The sequence below is a fragment of the Hyaena hyaena genome, unplaced genomic scaffold, assembly GCF_003009895.1.
Source record: "Hyaena hyaena isolate Hyena2069 unplaced genomic scaffold, ASM300989v1 scaffold_575, whole genome shotgun sequence".
NCBI classification, from domain to species: Eukaryota; Metazoa; Chordata; class Mammalia; order Carnivora; family Hyaenidae; genus Hyaena; species Hyaena hyaena.
Genome location: NW_024081206.1, coordinates 412,611 through 426,375, shown reverse-complemented (window position 1 = coordinate 426,375; position 13,765 = coordinate 412,611). Strand labels below are relative to the sequence as shown.

The window sequence follows — 13,765 nt, the reverse complement described above, 5'->3', positions numbered from 1 at the left end:
CAAGAGTTTTAGAGTTAGGCAGACATTTCAACTGCCCTCCTCCTTTCATTTTATCCCTAGTTCTGTGACCAAAGGAAAAGTTACTTAGCCTTAATATCCTCATCTGTATAATGGAAATAATAAGGATCAAGATAACTTATGTGATTTGTAGCAACATGGATGGAACTTGAGGGTGTTATGCTGAGCGAAATAAGTCAGGCAGAGAAGGACAGATACCATATGTTTGCACTTATAGGATGATTAGGAGGAACTTAACGGAGGACTATGGGGGAAAAGAGGGTGAAAAATAGTGGGGGAGAGGGAGGGAGGCAAACCATGAGAGACTCTTTTTTTTTTTTTTTTTTTTTATTTTTTTTTTCCTAGGAGAGAGAGAGAGAGACAGCGTGAGCAGGGGAGGGTCAGAGAGAGAGGGAGTCACAGTCTGAAACAGGCTCCTGGCTCTGAGCTGGCAGTCAGCACAGAGCCCGACGCGGGGCTCGAACCCACGAACCGCGAGATCATGACCCAAGCGAAAGTCGGACGCTTAGCCGACTAAGCCACCCAGGCGCCCCATAACCATGAGAGACTCTTGAATGCCGAGAACAAACTGAAGGCGGTTAGGGGTAGAGGAGAGGGGAAGGGGGCTGATGGGCATGGAAGAGGGCATTTCTTGGGATGAGCACTGGGTGTTATATGGAAACCAACTTGACAATAAACTATTTAAGGAAAAAAAAGATATGTGAAATACAAGGAAGGTGCCTTACACAAATTAGACATTTAATAGTAATACTTGTACTTCCCAGTCAGCCATGCATTAATACATGTATGTGTAGGCTATAAAGTGCAGTATGAGGTACAAAAAAAGAGAGGACATGATTTCTTAAAGATCTTAACATCTAGTTGAGAAAATGAAACTAACCTACTGGAAACAGTTTATGAACATGTAGGCCCTTCTCTGAAAGTGTTGTTAGTGAAATAGGGTCTTCAAAGAAGGTAAAGACTACATTGTATTTTTAGTGAAATAAAGTCTTCAAAGAAGGTAAAGACTAGAGTGTATGAGATTTGCTTCTTCATGCAAGTGGGAATAAATACCAATCTAGAGTCACAAGATAGTAGTGTTTCCAAAAGGCATCGAACCTACCCTGCTACTGGTAGTATAGCTTTAATAATCCCTGAAAGGCAGTTACCTTCCCACTTGTGTGTATGTGTGTATGTCTTAGCACAACAGTTATTTCTTGTTCATTTTCTATGTCTAACATGGGTTGGCAGTAGGCTCTGATTCAGCTCACTCAGGGATCCAGTGTGATAAATGCTCTGTGTTCTTATAGCTGCTGCATTGCCCCATCTGGAATATGTGACTTATAAGTTCACTGAGGACAGGGAAGAAAGAGATACTACACTTCCCATCCACTCATAGTCCAGTGATTCCGGCCCAAAAGCTAAGAAACATAGGGAAGCACATAGAATATACCTAGTAAGCACTGTCTCTACCACATGAATGTACCGTGTATGTCAACATGTATGAATTCAAAAGGCCAAATTAAAAAATAAGTTGTGAAATAATGTGAATTATTTAGAGATTATGTACATTGTACAAAAATTATGAGGAAATACATAGATACACCAAATACAGTGTTCAGAACAATGATTAATTCCTGGGGAGAAAAGAGAGGTGGAATTGAGGAAAGATGTCCAGGGGATCTCAGTAGTGTTAGCAGTTAGTAATTTCATAATCTGCTGGTGGGTCATAAATACTTTTTAATATTATTTTTATGCCTCTTTGTATGTCTTTAATATAGTAAATTTAAAAATATATAGTTGGATATTAGAGATGACATATATATGGCCAAGTTAAAAAGTTAATGTTAATTTTAATGTTTTCATTAATACTTTCATTTAAGTAGGAAAAGAAATATTGTAATCAGATGAATAATTTTTACATTGTATTTTTTTTGTGGCTGTGTTGTGCACATTGGTAGTTATCAGTGACACTAAAATTTAAAACTATACATACTTAAAGTTAAGAAATGATGATTGGGGTCTAAATATTCTCAAACATTCACGAACCATTTCTGTGAAATCTGTGTGTTTCCTCATTTGTTGATTCACAGTTGGTAATATCTTTAATGAACTTGGTCTATGCTAGGAGTAGAACCTGGAAATTAGTTACAAAAGTAAGAAAAAAATGCTTTCAGTGCACACAGGCAATAGTGATGTGCTTAATATTTTATAAAGAAAATACCTATATAAGGCAATCTCAAAATGGTAAAAACATAAGAGCTAACAGTTCTTGTGAGCTAACGCATGCTAAGACAGTTAGATATATTATCTCACTCTTCCCCCCTCAGTAACCTGTCTACTCGTTTTAAAAAAAAAAATAATGTTCACCTTTCCACTGACCTATTCCATCATCTCACAACCATTATAACCAGAAACTTACTGTAATACAGTGTTTTGAATTTTATTTAACCCTCCTCCCCCATTATCTTCTGTAAGAAAAGGAGAAAATATTATCCAAAAAGAAAGTAGAAAATGTGAACCTGAGGCCAAGAATAAGTCCCATGCAACACCTGTCCTATGTTCCTGGCTTATGGCCCACAAGCAGGCCCCCTCTGACCCTTCCAGTCTAAGCACACCTAACTAAGAATCCCACCCTGGGCTCTAAATGAGCTTTCCAACTTTTGAACAAGTATGGGCTGAGATCAAATCTTATTAAAAGACTCTCACATCACTCTTTTAAATAAGTCCCATTGACATAAGATAGAATTAAATTTGATGAAATTTCCTCTTGATAAAAGTTGAAAAGTTAATTCATGAAAAGCTAATTTAAAGAGAAAGGTAGTATAAAATGTTTAACTCCTGAAGATACTTAATGCAAGAAAATAAAACCGTTTTTCCTTGACTCAGTTGCCTTCCAACTTGTTCTCTTTTTTTAAATCTTTCTTTGCTTCTTATTAACAATAATAATAATAATTTGCACATACCAGTTATGAGCTTTCTGTAATGGGGCATATAGGAGGTACATTGGTGACTATCCCTGGTGACTAGTATTTTAATTATAATAACTATTATTATAATTACTGTTGTTATTACTTGAAAGAGGGAAAGAGAGAAAGAATCCTAAGCAGGCTCCATGCTCAGCACAGAGCCTGACACAGGGCTTAAACACAGGACCATGGGATAATGATCACAGCTGAAATCAAGAGTCGGATGCTTAACCAACTGAGCCACCCAGGTGCCCCTATAGGAATTATTTTAAACTAGGGGTTGGTAAATGTTTCCTATAATGGGTCATGTGTAACTACATAAGGCTTTGCAGGTCACAAGGTTTCTCTCACTTAGGTGTCTTTGTTGTTGTTGTTGTTTTAAACGACCCTTTAAATGTAAAACTGTTCTTATTCCTAAGGTTTAAAAGACAGGCACTGGGCCAGATTTGGCCCACAGGAGTATATGTTGTCAATGCCTATTTTAAACAAATAGAAAAGAATAGTGAATGATAGAAAAAACACTCCTTATTATCTACCACTTACCTTGTCAAATCCTAACATTTTATCATATTTGCTTCAGATCTTTGTTTATGAGTATTTTTATTATCATCATCATTGTTTTAAAAAAAATTCATCTCCGATATAGTTGAAATCCTAGGGGTCCCCTCCCTAGTTTCCACTTCCCTTTCCAGAAATAACTACTACCCTAAAGTTGGTGTTTATCTCATGTAAGTTTTTATACAGTGTTATTTGTCATGTTTTTTATTCTTGAAGAGCATGAACAAACAGTAGTAGGAAATAAAAGAAAGAGGTAGGTTGGTGCCAGCTTATGAATGCTATGCTAAACCCTAAGAGTGGCAAGCTAAAGAAGGCTTTTGTTTTTAATGTTTGTTTGTTTTGAGAGAGAGTACAAACAAGGGGGGGGGGGCAAGAGGGAGAGAGAATCCCAAGCAGGCTCCCTGCTGACAGTGCAGTGGATATTTAGACATGGATCTCAATCTCACAAACCACGAGATCATGACCTGGGCAAAAAATCAAGAGTTAGTTGCTTAACCATTTGAGCCACCTGGCACACCAAGAAGGCTTTTAAGTATAGGAGTCCCACAGTACTTTTTTTAAGAATAAAATATATTTTTTAAGAATAATAAATAAATTAGGCTCTTATTTTTTTTTTAACCTTTTGGACATTCAAAAATTTACCACATGTATAAAACATTTCAGTTAAAAGCTTTATGTAATGGGGCATATAGGTTGGTGACTATCCCTGAGAAGATTTGACTTGATATTGTATGTCATTAGTATTTTAAAATGTGTTTGAAAGTAATTTTTCAAGAGTGAGTAGTATTTGTTGTCCAGATATTTTTTGTACAGAAATCTAATTCAGACCTGTATTGGGAGGGATAATCAAATAGAAAATACTAATATGATATTGAAAGATTGATAAAGAGGTATCTAGATACTGGTCTAGATCAGGAGTCAACAACCTGTGGCCTATCTTTGTAAATAGTTTTATTGGAACACAGCCACACCCATTTGTTTACAGAGATCTGACTGCTTTTCTCCTCCACCTACTAAGCTGAGTAGTTAGAGACCTTAAAGCCTGAAATGTCTACTATATGGCCATTCATAGAAAAAGTTTGCTGACTCCTCTTCTAGATATTATTTGTGATAGATCAGCAAAAGATTTCTTTTTTGGTGAATTGGAATATGTATTTTAACAAGATCCCTACATATTCACATTTAATATGTACATGAAAATTTGAGAAATACTATTTCTACCATATCAGATCATTCTTAATGAGGTTCAGTGTGATATTTTGTTAAAGGCATTGGAAATCTTGAAAACATCATTAAATATCAGTAGCAAAAACTACTAATGATTGATGATAGTCAAATAGTATACCAGTAGAAATAGCAAAATAAATAAGCCCAGAGTTTCAAAATTCTTCATCATGAGTTCTTGTGTGTTTTGATTTACATAGCTCTTCTTCCCTATCCTCCCTAGTCATGACCTGTCTCTGACTTTCCCACTTAACACAGTTTCCTTTCATCTCCTTCGCACTGTCAAGTTATTGGTATCATTGACTGGCAAATGAACTTTGATACATGCTTTCTTCACAAAGCCTGTAGCTGACAAAACACAACCCTATAGCTTCTGGAATAGCTGAGGTGTGAAGATGGGCCTGAAAACAAGTTGAACAAGAATAACAAGAGTCTATAGAGGAAGGAAAGGGGGATGTATCTGAGCACTCAGAGGGTTTCATTATTTTGGAAAAGTGAATTACTGAGGACATGTTTTGACACAGAACGTAATATAATTTTTTTAAAAACACTTGCAGAGTATACTGCTTTGGTAATTCACATAACAAATGATATCTTAATGATTATTACCACCAGCATATGTTACAGTCATTTTTGGTCTGTTTTTAACTGTATGGAGCAATAACCTGTTAGCAGTTACTCACAAGTTAAAATAATAAGATCTAGTCTCCCTTGAAAATGATCTTTACTTACTTTTAGTTAAAAAAAAGGAAAAAAATTTCTATTTGCCTCAATTAAAAGGATGGAAGGAATGAGGCAAGATTCATCAATGAATGTGAAGGAATTTTTTTAAAGCTCTACTATAATATTTAACTCTAGTGAAACCTTATAAATTTCAACTAATTTGGGGGAAACCTGTCTGAATTACTAAAAAAGTACAAATTAAAATTTCAGTGTTCTTAAGAAATAACTTTATTAACGGGGCGCCTGGGTGGCTCAGTCAGTTGAGTGTCTGACTTTGGCTCAGGTCATGATCTCACAGTTCGTGGGTTCGAGCCCAGCATCGGGCTCTGTGCTGACAACCAGCTTAGAGCCTGGAGCCTGTTTCAGATTCTATATCTCCCTCTCTCTCTGACCCTCCCTATTCATGCGCTCTCTCTCTCTCTCTCTCAGAAATAAATAAAAAACATTAAAAGAAAAAAGAATTTTATTAATTTCAAGAGTAAAACTATCATCAAAGAATTGCAAGTGTCAACTTTAGGCCTATTTCAGTAATGAAGTAAAGATCATTTAAATAGTTGTTAAAAAATGATTAAAGAAGACAATTTAGGTAATACAAACAAACCTTAACACTTCAGGAAGCAGACAGTCTCAGAGATCTGTGCAATGGGGTGGAAGGCAAGAAGATTTTATAGGAGGGGCATGTGGGTGGCTCAATCAGTTAAGCATCCAACTTCAGCTCAGGTCTTTTAGTTCCAGCCCCACGTCGGGCTCTGTGCTGACAGCTAGCTCAGAGCCTGGAGCCTGTTTCAGATTCTGCGTCTCCCTCTTTCTGCCCCACCCCTGCTCATATTCTCTCTCTCAAAAATAAACATTCAAAAAAATTTTTTTAATTAAAAAAAATAGAAGATTTTATAGGAGAATAAAGAACAAGAGCCAGACAGAAAACATCTGATTGGCTAGGGCCACACAGTCAACCTTGTCTGGGGATGAGAAGGCCCACTGTTACCTTGGCATTGGAGAACTGGCTGTGAATATACTGCATTTCTGGTCAAGCAGAGCTTTTTTAGGGACACAAATTATCTAAGTTTTACTTTGCCAGGTGGCATCCCTGGCAGGAATAGCTCCATCTTGGACCTAAAAATGTATTTCCAAACTCCTCCCGTTAGATCATCCTCTTGACCATTCTAGAGGTTTCATCAAAAATACCAGTCTTAGCATGACTCTGAGTTACCATTGCCTCTTCAGGTCTCCGTGTATTTTTCACAAGAGATGATGTCAGCCTCCTATTCTAGGAGCTGGTTATGTTCTTCTGTTCTCTTTTGTCATTCCAGTCTGAGAGAGACCATCTGTCAGCTGGTCACTGGCTCTCCACATGCATTTAAACTTTTGAGAACATGCAGTCTATTAGGGAGATAATTATTATAGTAATATAAATAATATATGAATGTAATATAGTAATAATAGTAATTAGCAACAAAACAATCCCATGGTTTGGACAGCACAAATGAGCCAGGGTACCCATAACCCAAACCAGCTAGAATCAGGTAAAAAAATGATCCCCAAAGGGGAGATACTTCTTTAAGCCAGTTAGCCTGTTTATGTATTTTGTATAACTGTGTCTCCACTTCCCTGGAAATGCTTATCCAGTGAGCTTGTTTCAAAAGAAACTGAGGCATTGGAAATCAGGGAGAAATCTGTAATGGACAGAGGGAACTACAGGATCACCAGCATCTTTGCAAATTCAATAGGTGGTTGGAGGTTGGATTACCACTTAGCAGTGGCCTGAAATATGTGAACAGTGGCATTATCTTTTCAGGTTTGGACAAGAAAAAAAAGTTGGGCAAAGAATTACAAATACTGGCTTAATATTTAGGAAAAAGATGGTCAGAGAGAGAAGGAAGAAACATTCTTGATCTGATGTGTGGGAGGAAGCAGTCTACCTCCATGTCAGCTACTTCTTCCTAGTCAGTTGGATTTTGAGGTCTCTGGCATTTGCATAGGACCAGATGTTGAGTGGCTCCTTCCTCAGTTGTGAAATAGGCACCCACCCAAGGTTTGATACCTTGTAATTTGCCGGTGGTGTTGGTGGTTGAGAGTACTTGGTAGGGTCCTTTCCATGAATCTCACCTTTGCAAAAGCATCAGAGTGAAACAATAATTATCCATAAATTGCAAAAGACTTAAAAATGCCCATGGTTAAAGATCTGATGAGAATCCATTATAGTAGAAGTGACCAGGAAATTTGATTATTTTTGTGACATACAACATTCTAAAATAACTGGAATTAAGACTGACAGTATTATACCAGGACATATCAGATTTTTAGGAATTTAATAAAATTTCTAGAACACTTATATAAATAGCATGCATTCATAGAAACACAACCTAAGATTTAATATCACATATTTGACAATGTTTTCTATGTAATTTAACATATCAAATAAACCCAATTACTTTAACATCTTTTTTTAACAAGGTGAGAGACAAGTCCTTTTTGATTTTCCAGGGTCTCTGGCAACTGTTACAGTTGCTTTGAGGGTTAAAAAAAAAAAAAAAAAAAAGACTCTATTTAGAATTTGATTTTGGAAAGTTTTCAAAATGTCAGAAGGTTTGAACATTAAAATAAATAGGATCACAGGTCATTATGAAATAATACTTGTCTATTTAACCAAAGGTAAAATACATAAGGTTACACAGTTGTAAACAAAACTTAGCCCTTGAATATTGAGAAGATTGGGTTTTCTTAAGTAATCAAGGACCTGATAAAGACAATGTGAAGCACAGTAAAATGTTTTGGTAAGACAAAAAAAAAAAAAAAAAAAAAAAAATCTTTGCTGACCAAGCAGATTACTTAAAAGGAATAGAAAAACCTTTGTTTAGAATTTTTTTTATTAAGAGCAGACCATTAATCCAAGAAAACACTTTGTTCTTTTAACAGAGAGAAAACCAAATTCTAGTTTTGTACCAGTGCATCAGAGATATTAAAACTCCCCCCTTTTAAAACTTTTTTAACTTAAATAAATCCATTCCAAGCTTAGCCAGCTTGACCACACATAAAGTTCTTTTTCAGGATTACTTTTCCACACACTTTCTGCAACTTTTTTTTATATACATTCAGATTTTGTCCTATTTTTTTCTTATTCTGGAACAATTATTTTGCTTTTGAACAAAATTACTTTTTTCCTCTTGCCGAAACAAAAACAACAGCAAGTTCATGTCCTCATACCCTATCTAAAAAAAAATGTTCTACTTTCCTTGCCAGTTTTTAATACATGATTGTTTTTCTTTTATCCATATTTCAGTAGTTTTAAGTATGTATATTTATTAAAATTCTTAACCTTTAGAACTCTTAATTCCTAGTGAAAACTAAGAAGTAATAGTGGACTGTGGACTGACAGATTTATAGACACATTTCATAATTTCTAGAAGTATATTCTTCCTCATAGTAAATTTTTCAGTGTGGCACAAAATGTTTACTAACAAACCCAAATATTTTAGTTACTCTGTATAAGGAAGGCAAAAACTTGTGTTCAGTAATTAATGTTTTAGTAATTTATCTTATTTGGAAATGATCTCCATATTCAATGAATAGCCATAATTTAACTTAATTCTGTATAATTTTAAGGTTTCAAGTTACCAAAAAGATTGTGGAAACTATTTTAAGTAGATGTACTGTAAAACATATTATTGCTGAAAAGTCCATTTATAAACTTTTGCTTACATCTGCTTAATTTTCTTGTTCTTAACAATCATGTAAAGATTACATGAAACTTTTATGAGGCATTAAATATTTAACCATCATAAGTTATCTTTTTTGCTGACAGATTCTGTAACAGAGATAACATGAGCTCTTTTGACTTGTAGTAAACCTAAGAAGAATAAAAGTTGTGTGTCTGCATTATATTTAATATTAATATTTCTAAAGACAGCTTGTTTCAGTTAAACCAACAAACTCAAATTAGTTTTTCTCCCCAGAGATTATCCTGGATTATGTGAACTTGAAAAACATTTGAGTTAGTTTATGTATTTCTGAGAATATATACTTAATATAAACACTTAAAAAATTTTAAGCCAATAGAGCTTCTTCACAAATTAATTTTGGCAGTGCTACCTGGAGGTAGAAAAATATCAACTATCCATAACATATAACCATAGACATACATAAACATACAGATAGACACAAATAGAGATCTTACAGGTTTTGCTTTAAAAGTTTAGCCATAAGACAGGTATGATAATGTATAACTCACTAGTTTATACAAGAACAGTTGGATCCAATTGTGTTTCTGGCAGAAGGGATACATTTTAAGGTTACCTGCACAGGTAGCTTACTAATATTTATAGAGAAAACTTTTAAGGTTTTTCATTCACTTAGTTTCCAAATTTCCAAATAGCCCTTCCTCTTTTATTTCACTCCTTCTGTTAAGAATTACCTTGGTTCCTAGAGAAGACCAGGTAGAACATTTACATTTCAAAGGCACAGAAAAAGAATGCAAATTCCTACAAGAAGAGGTTCTGTTTCCTAAGGCCAGAAATTTTTAAATAAGCACAAGCCTTTTGAGATGAATATGAGAGGTTTGAGGATTAGTTTAAAAGGGGGGGGGGGCACCTGGATGGCTCAGTTGATTGAGCATCAGACTTTGGCTCAAGTCTTGATCACCTGGTTTGTGGGATAGAGCCCCATGTCAGCCTCTGTGCTGACAGCTCTGAGCCTGGAGCCTATTTCAGATTCTGTGTCTCCTTCTCTCTCTCTGCCCCTTCCCTGCTCGCTCGTTCTCTCAAAAATAAATAAAAACGTTAAAAAAATTTTTTTAAAGATAGGTGGATTTTTTCTGTTCTTAAAAAGATTTAATTTGTAGGACAGTTGCCTTCTTTAATCCTTCAAAAAGCAAGAAGCAAGTTGTAACCCAAATGGTATTAACGTGTTGCTCTACTCATCCAACTACATTATCTTCATTTTGCTACTTTGTATCAGTGAAATATTCAATTAAGCTACACATCAAAAGATTTCTGTGTTTTAGATTTAGATTTAGATTCTGTTTTTGTCCTTGGAATGTTTTCCTTCCCCTCCAGATACATAGTTTCATTTAACCTAGGAGGGAAGATCTAAAGAAAAAGTCCTATCTGGCTCTGAATATCACCTTCCAATTTTGTCACCCTCTTTTTTTTTTTTTTAATGTTTATTCATTTTTGAGAGAGAGACAGACTGGGAGCAGGAGAGGGGCAAGGGCAGAGAGAGAGGGAGACAGAGAATCTGAAGCAGGCTTCAGGCTCTGTCAACACAGACCCCAATGTGGGACTCAAACTCAGGCACCAAGAAACCATGACCTGAGCTGAAGTCAGGCACTTAACCAACCGAGCCACCCAGGTGGCCCCTCAGTTTGGCCAACTTCTGACCATAGAGCTACTTAAAAAGTCTTTTCAAATATCTTGTCAAGTTTCATCAGGACAAATAGTAAATATTTCTGGCAGTACTAAACAACCCCTTGGATGCAAGAGGCATCCCAAAGGGTGCAAAAGATACTCCTCCCAGGATCCAGAGCCACTTCCAAAGATAGCCAAAAGAAAGACAATTGCCCTAAGAGCTGGCAGCAGTTGGTAGGACTCTAGCCACAAATGGTGTGCAACCCACATTTTTACAGCCATTCATTGCGCTTCCAATGATGGTTGACCTGCCTGTGTGTGCAATAACAGACAACCTCTGTGTGCAAGGGAGGCAGAAAGCTAAGCCAGTTTCTGAGGACAAACAACAAGACAAGAAGGAAATAGCTGTCCCTGGGAGAAAAAGGATCAATAACCAATGGATACCCCAAAACCTAATTCACAAGAGTATGCATCTAGAAAGGGGACAGAGTAAAATTTTACCTTCCTTTCTTCACTGAGCACTACAGAGATCCAGAACTGACTCTGGTAAGAATTCTCACTGTTTGCTGGCTGGCTTCTGTCAGTTTTCCTAAGATCTTTCTTATCTGCAGGCTCAGGAGCAAACGGTTTAAAGTAGAGTATAGTCCTAGTATCTACTAGAATTTGGCAAGTTTTTTCTTTAATTTCGGTTTCCCCTTAGAGGCTTAAGGGAATAACTGGTAGCAGTTTACCAGAGGATCCCTCAGAGCCTCGTTAACTCTGGGAGGGGCCTATGTAGGAATTCTCTTTCATCACCAGATATGGAGGCATTTGACTTGGTATGGAAAATTTGACAAAACCTCGGAGGACAGTCTTTTTTCCCCATTTCCATTGATTGCAAATGAGACACCAACTTCTGGGCCGCATTTTTGTGATGGATCCTTATTAAGGGTATAATGGGGGAGGCGCAGGTATTTTAGGTTTTTGGTCTTGGACCTGTTGCAGTGTTAAGGCCACTAACTTGGACTTTTGTTTACCCTTTATGTTCCCTCCAGAGTGGAAAGACAATCCAGACACAGGAACACCAGAAAGAGTTTTCGAATAAAGGCTAGAGGGGAGCAGTAGGAGTTGCTTCAGTCTTCTAGGCCTTTTGTTTCATACTTCTTGTGTCCTTAATTCTTCATTAGCCTTTTGCAGTGAATCTCACTGCAAAAAGTGAGCGAACCTCAGCTCATTGGAGCTGTTTTGGAATTTTGAAGTCTTTTGGGGGTTCTAATATGTCACTTAAAACAGGTATCCCCTTCTGTTTGTTTGATTTGGGAAGTCTTGCTTTTAAGTGAACCTCTTAAATGAATGATTATCTAATTGGAATGCCTTCCATAATGGCCAGTATAATTCTAGGTTGTCTTTGTAAGATGTTGCCATTTTTGTAAACACCTGCAGCTTCTAGGATCACAGTTCTTAGACATAAAATAAGCAGGTGTGTTGAAAGGTGGCATGCTTAATTCTTTGAAACTTGAGGATCCCGTTTATTTAGCTAATCCTGGGTTTCTTGGTGCCAAATTAGTACCTAAGAGGGATGTGCTACTGGATTGGGTATTTTTTGGTGTTTTACAGTGTACCTTGTTGCAGTTTCCTTGAGGTTGGCAGGTGACCTGATGTCAATATAATCTGTTTCATGACCAACTTATCCTAGCAGAAGAGTCTTAGAGTTAAGTGATGGGTGGTCTAACAGATTTTAAGTGCTTGCCCTCTGCCCACCAATTTTGTGGCTTTGGTTTCTCAGATTCCCATCATCAGTAGATTGAGTGTGCCTTTTACCAGAAGATTTCTTTATATTGGTGGACACCCTGTTGACTTTTAATAGTCCGACTTGTGCCTACTTAGGTTTTTATTTTGGTGATCAAAACAGTTAGAATTTCTTCTTTTAATTTATTTTCCTAAGTCCCTCAAAAGTTTATGCTGTGAACTTGCCTCGAAGCTTTGCGAGTCCCCTAACAGCTGCCACCCATTGTGGACTCCTAATATAACTACCCCAGAACCTTTCCAGAAACAATATAAACATACATTCTTTTCAAATAAAGCTTGTACCAGAGAGATGGACACAAGGAAGTGGAGCTCAAATCTCAGAGTGACTTAGCCCAGTTCTCAGTAATGATAAGAGGAACAGTAAACTCAAAGCATTTGGTGGATGCCTTGCCAGTATGACTTGTGCCATAGGCAGGTAGCAGTCAGCTTCGGATCTCATTCCTTGTCACCAAAAACTGTTAGAAAAAAAGATTAAAGAAGATAATTTAGGCAATACAAACAAACTTTAACACTTTTTGAAGTGGACATCACCTTTTGGAGAACTGCAAAATAGGGTGTAAAGCAAAAAGTTTTTAAAGAATAAAGAACAAGGAAGAGGCAAATAGAAAACATCTGATTGTCTGGGCCACATAGTCAACCTTGTCTGGAGTGGGAGGCCCAGAGCTGGCTTAGCATTGGAGGAATGACAGCATGAATATACTGTGTTTCTGGTCAAACAGACCATTTACAGTGCATGTTATCTAAGTTTCAATTTGCTTTATGTGGCACCCAGACAGGAGTGGCTCTATCTTGGGCTACAAATTGATTTCAACATAGTTAATATATAATTGTATGCAAAATGGAGGTTGCTGAAATACGTTAAAATGCTTAAAACAGTTTCTAAATAGACTATGTACAGCACACAGTAGGAGATAAAAATCAGACATGACAAGCCTTTGTGGAGCCCACAATCTAATAGGGAAGGTGAGTTATTTACCCTGGTGCAAAGTAGAAAGAGTAGACTTCATAAGAGACAAATGAAGTACTACAGGAGCGCACAGGAAGGAGAGATACATCCCACTTGTGGAATTCAAGGAAGTTTCCCTGGAGGAGATTGGATTTGGATATGCATATGTTACTCTTACTCAACTAATTTACTTAAGGTCCTAGTTCTTGATGTTATTA

At 36.6% G+C, this 13,765-nt stretch overlaps 1 protein-coding gene across 1 annotated transcript in view; it reads left to right on the top strand.

The window, feature by feature from the left end:
• The window catches only part of PPP2R3A (protein phosphatase 2 regulatory subunit B''alpha), a 206,676-nt gene that overhangs the window by 57,331 nt on the left and 135,580 nt on the right, over positions 1–13,765 (top strand). The gene's annotated exons all lie outside the window — the stretch shown is intronic.